The following is an 18,858-nucleotide window of genomic DNA, read 5'->3' as shown; positions in this document are numbered from 1 at the left end:
GAAGAAGAAAATCTTGATTTTTTTTTTCTTTTGTGAGAAAGAATGTTAGGAAGCTGAGCTATAAATCCTTCATCCTCTTCTATTTTTACATAAGCCATCTCTGTTTTCGGAGCTTTTTTTTTATATTTCCAAAAGTCTTATGCCAGACTGCATCCAAAAAAACAATTTTAAGACCTGGACTCTACTTATGACAAGATTTTCAAGAGTTTATATAAATTAAAATGGTGGCATTTGCCTCAGTATATTCTGTTTCATCTATAGATGAACAGGCATAAATTGAAGATAAAACTCACTGTGATTCTTTAAAAAGATTTTATTTATTTAGTTGAGAGAGAGAGTGTGTGTGCACAAGCAAGAGGAGACACAGAGGGGCAAGCAGACTCCTCCTGAGTGCAGAGACCAATGCAGGGCTTAGCCCCAGCACCCTGAGATCATGGCCTGAGCCGGTCAGATGCTTAAACAACTGGGCCATTCAGGTGCCCCACAACTTACTGTAATTTTAAAATTAAAACTTGTGAGTAAAGAGAAACTGCCATTTAAGTTATTATTAGATTGATTTGTCTTCACTACAAGGCTTTAAATTATTTTAAGTATGAGTAGTGTCCCTTTTCTTATTAGTGATTCATTTGTGCTAGCAGTAAATATCTGTTGAATTAATTATTAGTATGGTATTCTAAATTTGAATGAGGAAACACATGAAGTATCACTCTATTCAGTGTTTCAAAAGCAAATATCAATTTAAATATTAAAATTTATAAATGTAGATTAAATGTGATATCTTTTGCCTGCTGTTTAGAATTTACTCTAAGATATAATGAATAGGGTCAGGAAGCCCAAGGTCTCATTTTGCTTTCTTCAGTAGTTATTACTTGTATGACTCTGAGTGGGTATCTTTATTTCTCTAGTACAAATTCTGTATTTCCAAAATGCTGATAGAATACCTGCATTGCATTTTGCATATCTCCCACTCCCATGATTGAATATAGTAATAGCTGAAACAAATATGGCTATTAAGTGATAGTCAAATCATAATTAATATTACCAACTAATTTAGAGAATGATTCTGGATACACACATGTTTATTAAATAAATGAATAAGTGGAGAAGTATATCTGACTATATGCTTAAGTCCATACAATGTCCCCAAATATGATACCCTTGATTTTAACCACTGCTTGCCATTTCTTTTCTTTTCTTTTTTTTTTTTTTAAAGATTTTATTTATTTATCCATGAGAGACACAGAGAGGCAGAGACACAGGGAGAGGGAGAAGCAGGTTCCATCCAGGGAGCCCGCTCTGGGACTGGCTCCCAGGGCTCCAGGACAACGCCCTGGGCCGAAGACAGGCGCTAAACCGTTGAGCCACCCAGGTGTCCCATATGCTTGCCATTTCACCTTAGAATAATTTTAGATCAATCGATCTGATCATTTTGTATGTTCTTCTCACTGCCAGTAGAAAAATTAAAATTTTTTGGTATGAAAAAATTTTAAAAATAAAAATATAAAAATATTTTGATATGACATGTTGAGTACTTCATAACTTTTCTTCTTAGAACCTTATGTAATCTCATCTCTAGCTACTGAACCCTCTTCTGTTTTTCTTTGTGTGCTTTATATCTTGTAGGATATACAAACTGCTTGTAAATACCTGAGCATGCATGACTTGTTGCCTTTAATCACAGCCTTTGTTATTGCAGAAATAGCCTAACCTTTTTTGATTTATCCATCAAAATTAAATTTTCAAGTCCAGGGTCAAATATTACCTTATCTTGGAATCATTCTAAATTTGCCAGACATAAATGCTAACTCTTTGGAGCTATCCTATGATTTTGTTTAAACCTTTACATATCATCAAAATGTGCATAGTTGTATTGCTAATTTATTCTATCTATTACTACATAATGAACCCTTTGAGAGTAGGAACTAATTGTTTTCAAATTTGACATAAATGCAGGCTACTTTTCATGCAAATAAATTTGAGTTAAAACCATGAACATTTAAACAGTTATTTGATGCTAAACAGGTAATTTAACTTTCTTTGTCTCAGTTCGCACATTTATAAAATTGAGACTATAATGCCTAGGGAAATGGCTTTTTAGAACAATTAAATTATATTGTTTATGTTATTATTATTATTTTTGCTTTTTCTTAAACTGGTCATAGTATTCATTCTTTTCCACTCCTGTACTGAATTCAGCACTCTCTTCAGATAAATAAAAAATATTTGTTGAAAAAATTATTAGAAATTTGACTATATGCCTCTCTAGCTATGTTTTACATATCACTTGTTGAAAAGTGTATGCTCACCAATCAAGTACACTCATCAAGATGGACTTCAAGGACATTAATAGTTAGAGTCTGACCTTACATTTCAGTTAGGAATTGGGTTGCTGATAAAATATTTAAAGCAAGAAGAGTTTAATATTAAATTTCACTTTAGGTAGTAACCAAGTTAAACACTGCATCTAAGAAAAAGGAATACTCTAATTACTGTCAAATCACTGTGATCACTCAGTGACATTTTTGCTACTGTATTCTCATCAGGCTTGACCTTCCATTCTGCAAAGTCTTCAAAATACTGAATGAACTGGCGATTTATTGATTATACCTTCATACTAATGCAGTGTAACATCTCACATGCAATTGGGATACTTATTACTTTGAAGAATAAAGTGGCAGAATGAATCCCACTGGACTGTTAAAAGCAAAGAACACTGCAAAAAGGTATTGGATTATTTGATCTAAAAATGAGCACATGTTTTATTGGTAGCACTTACCTGTCTTTTCAGACTTTTAAAATATATGTTAATCAGGCAATGTGAAGAGCCATCATAGAAAGTTACTAACTAAAGAGAAAACTGCAGAGAGGTTACTGTGGTAGGAGTCAGCTTGTGGTAGGAGTCAGTTAGACTTTGCTGCTGGCTAAATGTCTCTTAAGAGATAGTTCACCTCTTTGAGGCTCAGTGTCTTATGAGTGAAATGAAGAGAATTGACTTGTAACTTCAATGATGATTGCCAAATTAAAAATTTTGTGATAGAGAGGTATTAAATATATCTAGTATCTGTAGCTTTATATTTATATTTTTGTGTATAGCTAGGTCTGTCCATCTATCTTATCTATCCCATGTATCTGTGTATATGTATATCAAGTTTATAGGTATGTTTACATTTACAGTTGTCTGCATGGATGTGATAATAGTTTAAGAGTATTTCATGTAGAGTATCATTAATCTGTAATCTCATTTTTGGAACATAGTGTACAATTTATTTTCCAATTAAACCATTTTTTAAAATATTTTATTTATTTATCCATGAGACAGAAAGAGAGAGAGAAGCAGAGACACAGGCAGAGGGAGAAGCAGGCTCCATGCAGGGAGTCTGATGTGGGACTCGATCCCAGGTCTTCAGGATCATGCCCTGGGCTGAAGGCGGTGCTAAACCGCTGAGCCACCCGGGCTGCCCTCCAATTAAACCATTTTTAGGATGGTAGTGAATAAAGAGACATCAGTTTACAACACTTACAGTCTCAAGAAAATGCTCAGTGGGTTATTTGGAAACGTGCTTGAATGTTGTTAATTAAAAATTACCTTATAACTTAAAAACACAAAACAAACCATCTGATTTAATTGAATTAGTGGGATATAAGAATAACCATCTAATTTACCGTATCATTTAGTAAAGAAAAGATTAGATTATCTTATCTGATACTTGTTTTTTGTGATTGAAAATGTGCTTTTAGTCATTACTTTCTGAGTCAAAGGTCTTACTGTAAGTACTTTTAGAGTTAGAACAATAATTATATTTCTCTGTTTTCAGTCATGATATCTTTTAATAGCACCTTGTGAGCAAAACTGACATAGCATAGAGCTCATAAGAATATAGGTATCATTCTTTCCTTTTTTTTTTTTAAAGAGATTTATTTATTTATCTATTTATTTATTTATTTATTTATTTGAGACACACAGAGAGAGACAGGCAGTCATAGGCAGAGGAGAAGCAAGGCTCCCCTCAGCGAGCTGGATGTGGGACTCAGTCCCTCAACCCAGGATTACACCCTGATGCTAAGGCAGATACTCAACCACTGAGCTACCCAGACATCCCAAGAAGTGCTGATTTCTGAAATATTTGAAAAGAATACTCCGACAACAGAGACCAGTATGTGAATCTATAAAATGTGAATTAAAACTCCATCATTATTTCTATGAATTGATAATATGTAGCTAAAAATTGTAGTCTCAGTTCTTAATTCAGTAACTTGTGATCTTTTGACTTTCTTTTTCAAGGCACAAGAGTTTTCAAAGTTCTTATCCTCCACCAACTTCATTTTTGATTTAAAGGCAAAATGATGGAACTTAAAATATTAGTACAAATGGTCAATATATTTGTAAAAAATTGGTGCATCACAAACCTGAATATACTTAGGGAATACCTAATAATGCAGATTTCTCATTCATTAATTTTAAGTGATCTAAAAAATCTTCCAGATGATGACGAGGTAATTGGTCTCTGACTCCACAGTATATAGCAAAGTATATGCTTTAAATGGTGGTTCATCCTCTGTATATACTAAGAGTTTCTGAGAAGGAGAAAAATAAAAGTCTTAAATAATTTCAAAGGAAGAGATTGTGTCCTTTTGAGGAAGGATTTTGTAATGTTACAGTAAATATAAGCGGCAGCTATTCCCCAAAGAGATTGATGGTCATTTATCAAATAATTGTGTACTGAATAAAGACATCTTTTAAGGGCTTTGGATATAGAGAAACTATTGTCAAGAGACCCAAAATGCTATCATAATTCCCCTCTTAAAGTGGGATTATTCAGAAACTCTATGATAAGGACTTGGTCCTGGTCCAAGGTCACTTCACGTGAAGTCTATGAGTTTACAGATCCAATATTTGGCTATTTCACCTTTCTCTGAGTATGTAATTGGAGTAAACATTGTTAGCAGAACACTAACATTGGGCCTCTTGACCTGTGCAGTCGGCTCTGTTATTGAGGAAAAAGCCAAAAAATAAAAGCCCTTATGACTTTTCTCCTTTGACCAACTTAGTAAAATGGAAGCAGTAATGTATCACAAGTGCAATGACAGAAATTAGAACCATTCATACAGACTTAAAGAATGCAGTGCTTATGGCATTCATTATTTGCTTTTGCCCAAATTATACCTGTAAATTTTGGCAGGAAATTATGAACTTAACTTAAGCTTAAAAAGAGGCTAGAGCCCCAGTTTGCACTGCCTCACTTGATGTGGTATTTTTTTCTAGAAAATGTTATGACAGCCTCTGGCACTTGATATTCAGCTACTGATCTAGCACATTCTTTCTTTTCCGTCCCATTAGGAAAACACATCAGACACTAGTAATTTTAGTAGTCATTTTTAGTCTTGTCCTGGAGCAGAGTTAACTCTCCTGCCCTCTGTCCCTGTATAGTCCAAATAAATTTTTCTTATACTGACATTTAACAGAACATCTACTGAGGGGGCAGCCTGGGTGGCTCAGCAGTTTAGTGCCTGCCCTCAGCCCAGGGCATGATCCTAGAGTCCTAGGATGGAGTCCCATGTCGGGCTCCCTGCATGGAGTCTGCTTCTCCCTCTGTCTCTGCCCCTCCCCCCCACCAATCTCTCTGTGTGTCTCTCCTGAATTAATATATATTTTAAAGAAGGAACATCTTGGTGACGCTATATAATGATTTGATCACCAATATGCCAGATAAACTGGTAAGATACCTTCATACCAGTGGTTAGAAGATGAACTCTCCAAGTCTTTCATGATCAGTGAGATATTTAGGAATGGAGTGTTTTTGAGCATACTGGCATACTTTATCCAGAAAAAAAGGCAGTATATTTCTTCTTGAACCTCTAACAACTAAAAGAGGCATAATGTTTGATCAGCTTCTTTTGAGTTTTGGAAAGAACATGTATAATACTCTTTTGGAATACTTCTTGATCTATTTGCCAGGTGGCTCAGAAGGTTGCCATTTCTGAAAAGTCTCTAAAGCAGGTCCAGACTATGGTCCAAGTATCTATAGTGTATAATGATGCCTTTCAAGGCTCCTGGCAAATCATGATAGAGGTGTCTCAGTGCAGACTTCTAGGTTCTGGAGCAAGGGCATGCCACTTTTGACTGATGTGTTGCCCTTCAAATCCATATTTTAAAAATATTTTTTAATCACGACTAACGTTGAATAAAAACCAGAGCAACAGTAGTGTAGAGGCTGCTTTTAGGCAAATAGGCTTGAGCAATGGAATGCAGACAAGCTCATCAGGCTGCCCACCTTAAGATATGCATAGGCCCCAACTGACCAATGGGCTACTTACAAGTAGGCAGTTACCAAAAAAGAATTACATATGTCACCTTACCTCCTCATCTACCCCATCCACTGCCTCACTGCAGACAGCCTCTCCTTTGCTCTCCTGCCTGCTGCTCCTTTGTTGTGCATTCACTAAGCTTCTCTCTCCTTTGTTCTGCCATCAGCTTCTAACCAGTCACCCCACATTTGGGGACCCCCATCCAATCAAGAGGCATCCCATTTAGACACTACAAGTACCACTGTCAGTGATACTCTGTGTCCATTCCCTTGGTCTGAACAAATTTCCCACAGAGCACAACACACAGAGCCCTTCACATTCGAGTACAACACTTCTCTTAGAAGTCGATTTAACAATCATCATGTGTTTATTCTTCCTTCATGACGATCTCATCCCAGTGTAGTAGGTTAAAAATTATGTATTTGAAATCTCTTTGTAGGATGGCCTCTAGGAACTCAAATAACATGTTTTATATAATAGATTTCAAAATTCAGTATTATTTATAACAAAAATGTTTGCTTTTTCTTTGTGCTAGTATTATGTTTTCTTGATTAATACTGAACTTTGCAGTTTCAATCAGAGCATGCTAATAATGGACACTTCCCTATTAATATTAGAGCATGTTGCCATACATTTAATACTATAATGCCAATTAGTACCTTACTATCCAAAAAGCTTAGCAGTAAGGATTTAGAAAAAAAATACTTGGCAAATAAGGCAGATATGATTTATGCTTTTAAGAATATCCAGGGAATAGCAAGATATCTTCCACCTAAGTAATTGGCTTTTCTCAGAAGAGAGAGAAAGAGAGATTGAGACAAAATAAAACCAAAGGAAAAAAAAATAAAACCAAAGGTTTGGGTTCTTGTTCCAGTTCTGCCACTTACTTTATGGTCTTGGACAAGTTACCTCCTTTTTTTGGGTCTTACAGGATTTTCTATAGATTCAATGAGAAAAAAAATACATAAAGTTTTTTAAAAATTATATTACAATACTATTAAAGATACATTTTTAAACACAAAGCAAGATTTGTATGTGTGTGTGTATAGTCAGGTTTTTGCCACATGGATATAAGTCCTCATTGTTAAAATCAATCACATAATTCTGTTTTTAATTTTTGAGATGACTTGATAGACCAATATATACATATTATACACCAGGATCTATCTTTGCCTGCTTGAGGTTGAAAGTATGGTGATATAAAGATGAGAAAATGAAGTGGTAGGTGGTTATTTAAAAATATTTTTAGTGTTTCAATGACTACTTCGGACATGAGGTAATCTGTAATTTTTATATTATAGAAGAAAACAGTAAAAAAGAACACTAATTTTGTATTGCCTTCACACTTAATCCAAATACCAGTAAAAGCCAAAACTAACAAAAATATTTCCATAATCTTTATCAAGTTAACACTAGTTACTTAGCTTCTGGTATACTTTTTTCCTCCAGGCTTAAGTGAAAAACATAATGATAAAAAAAAAAAAAAGAAAGAAAAACATAATGAGCTTTAATGTAAAGAAAATGTGCAAAGTAAATGCCCAAAGCTTTGGAGTCCAGCAATTTGATTTTAAAGTTTCTCATTTCTCTTACTCTCTAGCTGTTTGATAAGGAACTGGGTTTTTTAGCCCTTATTGACAATGCAAAGTAAGTGCTGAATAAATTTAACTTTTTTCCCTTGTATTCAAAGTTACTTTTGTGTGACATCTGTACTGGAACCTTGAGAAAAGCTTGCACTAAAATACCTAAGCAATTGGAATCTAGGAAACATAAGATGATATATGATCTCTTCACTTAGAACAAACGTAGTAGAGGCCCAATTATCTTTTCTTTGTTACCGTTTTGCTCCTAGAGTGGATAAAAATAAAGACAATATGCCAAATACCCCTGGCTTTGATTAGAATTGAAAATACTGTCAAACACTAAGTTTTTATTTTCTCACATTGCACTCACGCTGTATTCTTTCTTTCATTGAAAAATACAGCAAGATTTTGATGAAATTTCTTTAAATGAAGGACTGATGAAAAGTATCAAATAGGCCCAAATCTACAGATCTGAGTGAGCTGGGAGATGGTGTATCTGCAGACACTTTAGTTAGGAGCTCCAAATTATGTTTAAGGGACCTGTTCAATGTATTTACACTTAGCTTCTGGGAAGATTTGATAGTGCCATGTTATATATGCAGATATACATATAGAAATGCATATGCGAGTACACATCTGCATGCATACTTTTATTTATATATGTACATCCATTTACACTTATATATTTGCATATATTTGAGTATATTTGAGTGGTTCTTTAAATATCTTATATCGGTAAAGAAATAACTTGATAATAGAATAAGTGCTTATAAATATATTTTAAAGTTGTTTGATTATGTGACATGTACATTCTGCATACTCCAAAATACCCCCTGTGAAAAATCTAGTGCTTTTTTCATCTACACATTAAACGTTTTTTAAAATAGGTTTTGAATATGAATTCGTTCTTTTCAAAATCTTGGAATATATTGATATGATATAAATGCTTCTAAAAAAGTAAATGCTTCTTTTTAAGAGCTACTTTATTTATTTATTTTTTAAAGATTTTATTTGTTCATGAGAAACACACAGAGAGGCAGAGACATAGGCAGAGGGAGAAGCAGGCTCCTTTGCAGGGAGCTGTGGGACTCAATCCCAGGATCCTGGGATGATGACCTGAGCCAAAGACAGACGCTCAACCACTGAACCACCCAAATGCCCCTAAGACCTACTTTAGTTTCAGAATATTAAACTATATCTTTGCAGAATGATTCATTCAGATGTTTAGACAAAAGACATCAGTTAATTAGGAGTTTTACTATTTAGCTACACATTATTTTTTTAAGTGGATGTCTTTTGTATGAAATGAAGTCATGCTTCAGAAAAAGTAAAAAGGAAACTGCTACTTTCAGGGGAATAAAAGATAGTTGTAATATTCTTTTATTTAATATATTGCATAAAATTTTACTTCATATATAATTTTTTATGAAATATCTAAACAATTTCTTCTGATGTAAAAAATTCAGAGTTTAATAAACTATAAGCTTTAGATATTTGACATTGATATCTCACCTCATTTTTTGCTACTATGTGTGCATATTATTTATATATGTTAATATTAAACATGGTCAGCAACTTATATTATAATCAGGGAGATTATGATGTCCTTAAACCATCTTTTACACATAATACACAATCAATTTTCTATTGAATATTTTTCCAACTAATCTTTATACTTACGCTAATTGAATATTAAGAAATATATAATGCTGATGGTAAAACTTTTTCATATTGCAGTATATTTTCATATTCAATTTTGAAGTATATTTTTGTAAATGCATATATAATTCTTAAAGATGGATTATACTTGAAAAATACTAGGTTTTGTTGATATTTTTATTTTGTCCTGAGTTCTTAAAAATTTCCCTAGCATACAGTTATAAACAGTTGTTCTTTTTCCATTTCTCTATGGCTACTAATGCTGTCATTTAAATTTCTATGTTCCAGTTCAATCTTAATGAAATACATATTTCATAGATTTTTATCAAGTAATTAAAAACAATTCAGAATTTTAAAACTCCCATTTCTCCCATTTTTTGATATAGTAAAATCAAATTTTTAAAAACAATTATGAAATATTTTTTAAAGATTTTATTTATTTTGAGAGAGAGAGAGCAAGAACAAGTGAGAGAGAGAGAAAGTGAGCATGAATGGTGGGGAGGAGAAGAGGGAGAGGGAGAAGCAGACTCCCTGATGATCAGGGAGCCTGACACAGGGCTCTGCCTCAAGACTCTGGGATCATGAGTTGGCCAAAGGCAGACACTTAACTGACTGAGCCACCCAGGTGCCTCAGATTATAAAATTTAATCTTAATGATAATGAAAAGAAGATGACTATTAATGTAAATATTATTTTATTTTTTTAGAGATTTTATTTATTCATGAGAGACACAGAGAGAGAGAGAGAGGGGCAGAGACACAGGCAGAGGGAGAAGCAGGCTCCATGCAGGGAGCCCAACGTGGGACTCGATCCCGGGTCTCCAGGATCCCACCCTGGGCTGAAGGCGTATGCTAAACCGCTGAGCCACCCAGGCTGCCCTGTAAATATTATTTGAATGGGAATATACATATCTCCCCAAAATGATATATTGAAGAAAATGATTTTTGGTTTTAGGTCTTCATATTCTGTCTTTTAATTTTTATATCCATGTCTACATACAAAGTACTATGCTAAGGAATTGTACTTTTATACTCATTATAGTTCAATTTTGATATTCACTGTTTATTTTTCCATATTTATGTATCTGAAATTGGCTTTGCACAAAATGTTTCATTTCAGACTGTTTTTCAAGAATCATCCATCCTTTTAATCATTTATTTAATAAATATTAAGTAACTAATATGTGGAATATTCTACTTTACTTGTTGTAGGAAGATAATTAAGATGAAATCAGAGGCCGGATGTTGCCTCCAAGCAAAGGGCCATATATTAGTCGAGAAATATCATACTTTTATTTAAAATCACAATACAAAGATAGCTCCAATGAAGTATATAGAGCTGTTGATAGGATTAGATAAGGCATGTGTAAACTGTATAAAACAGTGCTAATAAGTATTAGATAATGATGATGGGTGCTGGTGCTAGTGGTGGCAATAGCAGTGGTGATCATGATTATCAGTGCATATTGGTATATGACTTGAATTTGCCCAGATCCTCATTCAGACTTCTTATTTCTAAGTGTCCTAAAGTGGCTTATTTATTTTCTTACAAACAAATGTATTTTTTGACCTTTCTCTTATACATACGTATAAGGACACCATATGATAGTTAAAAGCACTGAACTCTAGAACCAAACTTCCTATTCAAATTTCATCACCCACTTATATCTGAGTGACTCAGGCAACTCAGTTTTTCTCTTTCTACTTCAATTTTGCTATCAAAATGTGAATAATAATAAAACTTTTGACTTCATAATAGTATTTTCATTATTAACTGAGTTAATCTATTAAATTAGAAAAGGGTCTAATATATAGAATTACAAATAGAGTTATTTTTTATCATAAAATATCTCATTCTCTTTGCATTCAGGAAGTGGTGGAACTGAGTATTCCTGATTTATGGTTTCCTCCTTACATACTCTGAAAACTTTTGTTGAGTGCCTAGAACGTTTCAAACACTCAGTTAACCTCATCTCAACTTTCTCAGTCTTTTGCCTTAAAGCTGATCTTACAGTGAAATTAGCATCAGTTTTGGAGCTAGGGATACCTCAGATTATTTTTAGCTTACTTATTAACATACAACCTCAAGAATATTATTTTATATTTTTGTTGTAGTTACCTTGACTATATAAGACCATTGTGCCTTGTTGCGTCATTTTTATAAACACTGAGTCAAATAACAGAAAAATGTTTTACTCAGATCCTGGCTGTTGCTTCTTCTCTTTAGTTATCTCCTGGCAAAAGCCTATGTGCTACTGACACCCAATAATAACAAAAAGAATGTTCTTAATCTTGTTTGATTAAGGAAAACTCTGTCCATTTTTCAAAAGTTTCTAAATATCTAGGATCGCAAAACACCCATGACATATCTATAATTAAAGGCTGTTTTACCCAACAACAGCAGGAAGAAACCACCATACAGGTTATATCATTTGTTGTAACACAGTCAAATAAAATAGATGGACTGGTTATTTCCTCAGCAACTGTATGGAATTTAAATGGAATATAGCCATAGTACTACATGTAGAGCTCATTTTCTCATTGGTGAGAGGGGAAGCAGGGCTACAATAATTATAAGCAGTAAAGGAGATGTGAAAGTGGTATGTGTCTGCTTAGTACTACCATAAGTGGATGTAAAACTAAGATACCAATTTAACATCATAAGTGTTACTTTGCTTACTAATGACAATTAGATACAGGCTTTAAACTATACCATCATGTTCACTCACATAGCAGCTAAATAGTGATAAGATGTTAGAGGAGTCATGAATTGAAGAAGAATACGTCTAACTGAAAATAACTTCAACAGTCTTACAAGGATGTCAGATGAGTGAAATCTGAAGTGTAACACAGGGACCTACATAGACTGTATACAACATTATTTCATAGAAGCAATTTTAACACAATACCTTTAATCCTCCTCAAATGTTTTATTGGAGAAGGAACAGTGTTTTTTTCTTTTTTTATAATAAATTTATTTTTTATTGGTGTTCAATTTGCCAACATACAGAATAACACCCAGTGCTCATCCCGTCAAGTGCCCCCCTCAGTGCCCACCACCCATTCACCCCCACTCCCTGCCCTCCTCCCCTTCCACCACCCCTAGTTCATTTTCCAGAGTTAGGAGTCTTTATGTTCTGTCTCCCTTTCTGATATTTCCCACACGTCATCTCCCTTCCCTTATATTCCCTTTCACTATTACTTATATTCCCCAAATGAATGAGAACATATAATGTTTGTCCTTCTCCGATTGACTTATTTCACTCAGCATAATACCCTCCAGTTCCATCCACGTTGAAGCAAATGGTGGGTATTTGTCATTTCTAATGCCTGAGTAATATTCCATTGTATACATAAACCGCATCTTCTTTATCCATTCATCTTTCAATGGACACCGAGGCTCCTTCCACAGTTTGGATGTTGTGGACATTACTGCTAGAAACATCGGGGTGCAGGTGTCCTGGCGTTTCATTGCATCTGTATCTTTGGGGTAAATCCCCAACAGTGCAATTACTGGGTCGTAGGCAGATCTATTTTTAACTCTTTGAGGAACCTCCACACAGTTTTCCAGAGTGGCTGCACCAGTTCACATTCCCACCAACAGTGCAAGAGGGTTCCCTTTTCTCCACATCCTCTCCAACATTTGTGGTTTCCTGCCTTGTTAATTTTTCCCATTCTCACTGGTGTGAGGTGGTATCTCATTGTGGTTTTGATTTGTATTTCCCTAATGGCAAGTGATGCAGAGCATTTTCTCATGTGCATGTTGGCCATGTCTATGTCTTCTTCTGTGAGATTTCTGTTCATGTCTTTTGCCCATTTCATGATTGGATTGTTTGTTTCTTTGGTGTTGAGTTTAATAAATTCTTTATAGATCTTGGAAACTAGCCCTTTATCTGATACGTCATTTGCAAATACCTTCTCCCATTCTGTAGGTTGTCTTTGAGTTTTGTTGACTGTATCCTTTGCTGTGCAGAAGCTTCTTATCTTGATGAAGTCCCAATAGTTCATTTTTGCTTTTGTTTCTTTTGCCTTCGTGGATGTATCTTGCAAGAAGTTACTGTGGCTGAGTTCATAAAGGTTGTTGCCTGTGTTCTCCTCTAGGATTTTGATGGAATCTTGTCTCATATTTAGATCTTTCATCCATTTTGAGTTTATTTTTGTGTATGGTGCAAGAGAGTGGTCTAGTTTCATTCTTCTGCATGTGGATGTCCAATTTTCCCAGCACCATTTATTGAAGAGACTGTCTTTCTTCCAATGGATAGTCTTTCCTCCTTTATTGAATATTAGTTGACCATAAAGTTCAGGGTCCACTTCTGGGTTCTCTATTCTGTTCCATTGATCTATGTGTCTGTTTTTGTGCCAGTACCACACTGTCTTGATGATCACAGCTTTGTAGTACAACCTGAAATCTGGCATTGTGATGCCCCAGATATGGTTTTCTTTTTTAAAATTCCCCTGGCTATTCAGGGTCTTTTCTGATGCCACACAAATCTTAAAATAATTTGTTCTCTCTGAAGAAAGTCCATGGTATTTTGATAGGGATTGCATTAAACGTGTATATTGCCCTGGGTAACATTGACATTTTCACAATATTAATTCTGCCAATCCATGAGCTTGGAATATTTTTCCATCTCTTTGTGTCTTCCTCAGTTTCTTTCAGAAGTGTTCTATAGTTTTTAGGGTATAGATCCTTGACCTCTTTGGTTAGGTTTATTCCTAGGTATCTTATGCTTTTGGGTGCAATTGTAAATGGGATTGACTCCTTAATTTCTCTTTCTTCAGTCTCATTGTTAGTGTATAGAAATGCCACTGATTTCTGGGCATTGATACTGTATCCTGCCACACTGCCAAATTGCTGTATGAGTTCTAGCAATCTTGGGGTGGAGGCTTTTGGGTTTTCTATGTAGAGTATCATGTCATTCGGTGAAGAAGGAGAGTTTGACTTCTTCTTTGCCAATTTGAATGCCTTTAATGTCTTTTTGTTGTCTGATTGCTGAGGCTAGGACTTCCAGTACTATGTTGAGTAGCAGTGGTGAGAGTGGACATCCCTGTCTTGTTCCTGATCTTAGGGGAAAGGCTCCCAGTGCTTCCCCATTGAGAATGATATTTGCTGTGGGCTTTTCGTATATGGGTTTTAAGATGTTGAGGAATGTTCCCTCTATCCCTACACTCTGAAGAGTTTTGATCAGGAATGGATGCTGCATTTTGTCAAATCCTTTCTCTGCATCTAATGAGAGGATCATATGGTTTTTGGTTTTTCTCTTGCTGATATGATGAATCACATTGATTGTTTTACGAGTTTTGAACCAGCCTTGTGTCCCGGGAATAAATCCTACTTGGTCATGGTAGAACAGATCAACAAAACCAGGAGTTGGTTCTTTGAAAGAATTAATAAGATAGGTAAACCATTATCCAGCCTTATTAAACGAAGTGAGAAGATTCAAATTAATAAAATCATGAAAAAAATCATGAATGAGAAAGGAGAGATCACTACCAACACCAAGGAAATACAAACGATTTTAAAAACATATTATGAACAGTTATACGCCAATAAATTAGGCAATCTAGAAGAAATGGACACATTTCTGGAAAGCCACGAACTACCAAAACTGGAACAGGAAGAAATAGAAAACCTGAAGAGGCCAATAACCAGGGAGGAAATTGAAGTAGTCATCAAAAACCGCTCAAGACACAAAAGTCCAGGGCCAGATGGCTTCCCAGGAGAATTCTATCAAACGTTTAAGGAAGAAACCATACCTATTCTACTAACGCTGTTTGGAAAGATAGAAAAAGATGGAGTACTTCCAAACTCGTTCTATGAGGCCAGCATCACCTTAATTTCAAAACCAAGGACCCCACCAAAAAGGAGAATTACAGACCAATATCCCTGATGAACATGGATGCAAAAATTCTCAGCAAGATACTAGCCAATAGGATCCAATAGTACATTAAGAAAATTATTCACCATGACCAAGTAGGAACAGTTTTTACCTACATATGCTTCAAAGCTCACATGTACTACAACTAGGATTACATTATATTTCACCCTTTCATTGTTTATGTATGCCTATATTTGCTACAACAGGTTTAAATATCATTTTTAAATATTAAGGGTTATTTATAAATTTTAATTAGAGGATATATATGTATATGTGCTATATATGTGTGAATAATCTGCAACAAGATGCTTAAAGCAATTTTTGTTTTATTATTTTGTTGTTTTAAGGATATAAGCATTTATAATTAACATATAATTTATTAATTCATAAAATTTTATAATTTTATATATATATGCATATATATTCAGGATATACACATATATATTCAGGAAACAGAATTAATGTTATTTACCACTTTCTGTTTTTACTCAATCTAGAAAACTGTAAGCCAATAAGACATTTAATAGGTAATCTTTCAATTATATAAAAAATGGAGAGGGTGCATATTTCTTCTTGAGTATTTCTAAAAGAATATTATGCTAGAGAATTAAGGGTTTTCAGCCACCAAGCCGAAATTTATCTCATTTTTAGAGAGTAAGGGGGCTTATGAGCATGGATTGGCTGAAAACAGAGGATGGGGAGACTGTTACAAGACAGAAATTTGATTTCAGCAGTTTTATTTAGTGCAAGAAAATTCTTTAACCATCTGGAAGATATAAAAACAGGAATCATTTTTTTCCTAACGTACCATCTTACAGTGAAACCTTACCTTAAACACACTTTCCAAACTCCATTTTTACTCCATAAAATATGACTGAAAACAAGATTTTTTAAAAAAGAAAAAAAAATTAAATCCGAAGTAGCCAGAAGGAAATAAATAATCCAGGTAAGAGTAGAAATCAGTAAAATAGAAAATAGAAAACTATACACAAGGAAGCCAAAATCTTTAGAAACTATCAGTAAAATTAATAAAATTTTAGCCATATAAATCAGATGAAATAGAGTGAAGACATAGATTATTATTATTAGGAATAAATGTTGGGACATCATTATGTTTATATGCACAGAAAAGGCTGAAAGGGAAATATTGTGAAAAACTTTAAACAATGAGTTTAACATCTTAGGTGAAATACATGATTGTTTTTTGAAAGTTACGAACCACCAAAACTCACTCCATAAGGGATCTATGACCTGAATAGCTCTACATCTAACATAAAAAGTTAACTTTTTTGAAAAAAAATCTTAAATGAAAATTTTAGACAATAGTAAGAGACTTTTTCAAATTTTAAGAAGAAATAATACCATGTTTCTTTGTAGTCCTCCAGATAGTAGAACATGACAAAAGTCAGCATTGCCCTGACAACAAAAACAAACACATTCCAGAAAACAAATACTGGAGACAGGCATCCCTCTGGAACACAAACATAAAGTTTTCAATAACATTTTATAAAGAGACAGTATAACATAATCAAGTATGATTTATCCCAGGAATGAAATGTTGGCTCAACATTAGAAAGTGAATTTTAAATACTAATACATTTTTAAAAATGAAAAATCAGCTCCTCTAGTCCATTTTCCCTTCATTACTAAAACCAGTTCAAAACTCCCCTTCTTGAGGCAGCAGCGTTCCCTGCTTTGCCTTACCTGCTAATACTCTTTTAGATTCAGCCCTGGAGTGCTCAGAGTTACCATCTATTTTCTCTGATAGCTCATATTGCACTGAAGCTACAGTTGGGTACACTGTGACCCCACTTGTCTCTGCCTGGAATTCACCATGGCCTGGGAGCTGGACCTGGGCTTTTATTCTCACTCTGCCTCCAGTGGTTCATTCAACCTGTCTGAACTCCATCTCCTCTGGAGGGGTTTCGAAACTCTGGTGTTTCTTCATCTCTTCCCTATGGCCCATGGGAACAAAATCACACAGAGTAATGGAACTTGGACTTAAACATCATGTTCGAGGTATACCTGGTAGGGTCAATTCCCAGCACTTCATCATCCCCCATCATCCCATCATTCCTTACCTCTGTCCAAGGAAAAGCAGCATTCACATCCAAGTGGCCATGCCCCTGGGCTATGAAGCCATGGACCACTATACCTTTGACCTCTTTGACAATGAGAGTGTATGCAACCCTGTGGTTTATGCCAAGGTGAAGATGATTCTCATCAGTGAGAATGACTACTGGCCGTCATAAGCCATCCCTTGTACAATGTCAGCTTGTGTAAGAATGTCATTTTGGGGTCCTCTGGGTTGACAGTTCTGGAGTTCTGTAACTCATGTGAAAATCTGTGAGCCTGCTTTGTTCTCTTTGCCTTTGCTGTGTGCTGGTTTTTCCATATCACTTTTGAGAGCCTTTGTTTTCTCATCTTGAAAATAGGCATGTAACCTCCAGGCTGCTGTCAAAGTGTGAATGCTGGATGTGAAAGCATCCCTTGGGCAACCCCTACCCACCCCCATCTCCCAGTCTCCCACAGGGTCCTTCCAGAGCTCCTAGCAGGTAGCAAGTTTTGTGGCCACACCCACCACCCTGTTGAGGCCTGACCTGGCTTCCCTTTCCCTGCCATTTCCTGAGGTCAACCTGATCTTTCTACCTCCTTTGTTCCAGGAGTTGCTGAAGTTATAGTTGCCTGCTCAGACTCTGAAATTCCTTCTTCCTGACCTCGCAGAAAATGAAAAACCATATAATCATCTTTAATAGGTGTGGAAAACAACATTTGAAAAAATTTAATACCCGTATATTTCAAAAACTCTCAAAAGACTTAGAATATAAGGCAACTTTTTCAACCTGGTAAATAGTGTCAACATTTAACCTAGAGCTCACATCATATTCATTGGTAAAGTTCTGTCTTCCCCCTTAGATCTGGAGTAAGATCTTCTTTCTTACCACTCCTATTCAAGATCATATTGAATGTTCTAGTCAGTATAATAATAAAGCAAGGAAAAGAAAAATAATGTTGAAAATCTTAGGGAATCTACAGGAATTTTGTAGAACTAATAGTTGAGTTTAGCATGGCAATATTTAAGACAAGTGCGCGCACGCGCGCACACACACACACACTACACTATACTGGCAACAAACAACTAGATATTGAAATTGAAAAGTCATAGGGATGGCCAAGTGGCTCAGTAATTGATCAGCATCTGTCTTCTGCTCAAGGTATGATCCCGGGTCCAGGACTCAATACCTCACTCCCTGCGAGGAGCCTGCTTCTCCCTCTGCCTGTGTTTCTGCCTCTCTCTCTGTGTGTCTCATGAATAAATAAAATCTTTTAAAAAATTGAAAATTCATGTTAATGATCACCAAAATATGAAACATTTAAGTATAATTTAACAAAACATTACAAGACCTATACCCTGAACACAATAAGATACTAATG

General features: G+C 35.0%; 2 long non-coding RNA genes across 10 annotated transcripts in view; one reads left to right on the top strand and one right to left on the bottom strand.

Moving 5' to 3' along the window:
* LOC140622260 (uncharacterized) overlaps window positions 1–18,858 on the top strand; it is a 279,983-nt gene that overhangs the window by 3,375 nt on the left and 257,750 nt on the right. For 8 of the 9 annotated variants that reach the window (XR_012022015.1, XR_012022016.1, XR_012022014.1 and 5 more), the window contains exon 2: window positions 2,544–2,723. This is a non-coding gene — a long non-coding RNA (uncharacterized lncRNA). Of the gene's footprint in view, window positions 1–2,543; window positions 2,724–7,903; window positions 7,951–18,858 lie in introns of all 9 variants that reach the window. The other variant, XR_012022012.1, reaches the window with a different exon arrangement.
* Window positions 6,756–18,858, bottom strand: part of LOC140622262 (uncharacterized) — a 51,794-nt gene continuing 39,691 nt past the window's right edge. Inside the window, exon 3 of the long non-coding RNA XR_012022026.1 lies at window positions 6,756–7,243. This is a non-coding gene — a long non-coding RNA (uncharacterized lncRNA). The remainder of the gene's footprint in view (window positions 7,244–18,858) is intronic.

This window comes from Canis lupus, chromosome 31 (genome assembly GCF_048164855.1).
Source record: "Canis lupus baileyi chromosome 31, mCanLup2.hap1, whole genome shotgun sequence".
Taxonomy (NCBI): Eukaryota; Metazoa; Chordata; class Mammalia; order Carnivora; family Canidae; genus Canis; species Canis lupus.
Note: the sequence above shows the minus strand (reverse complement) of the source record. Positions and strands in the feature narration are given on the sequence as shown.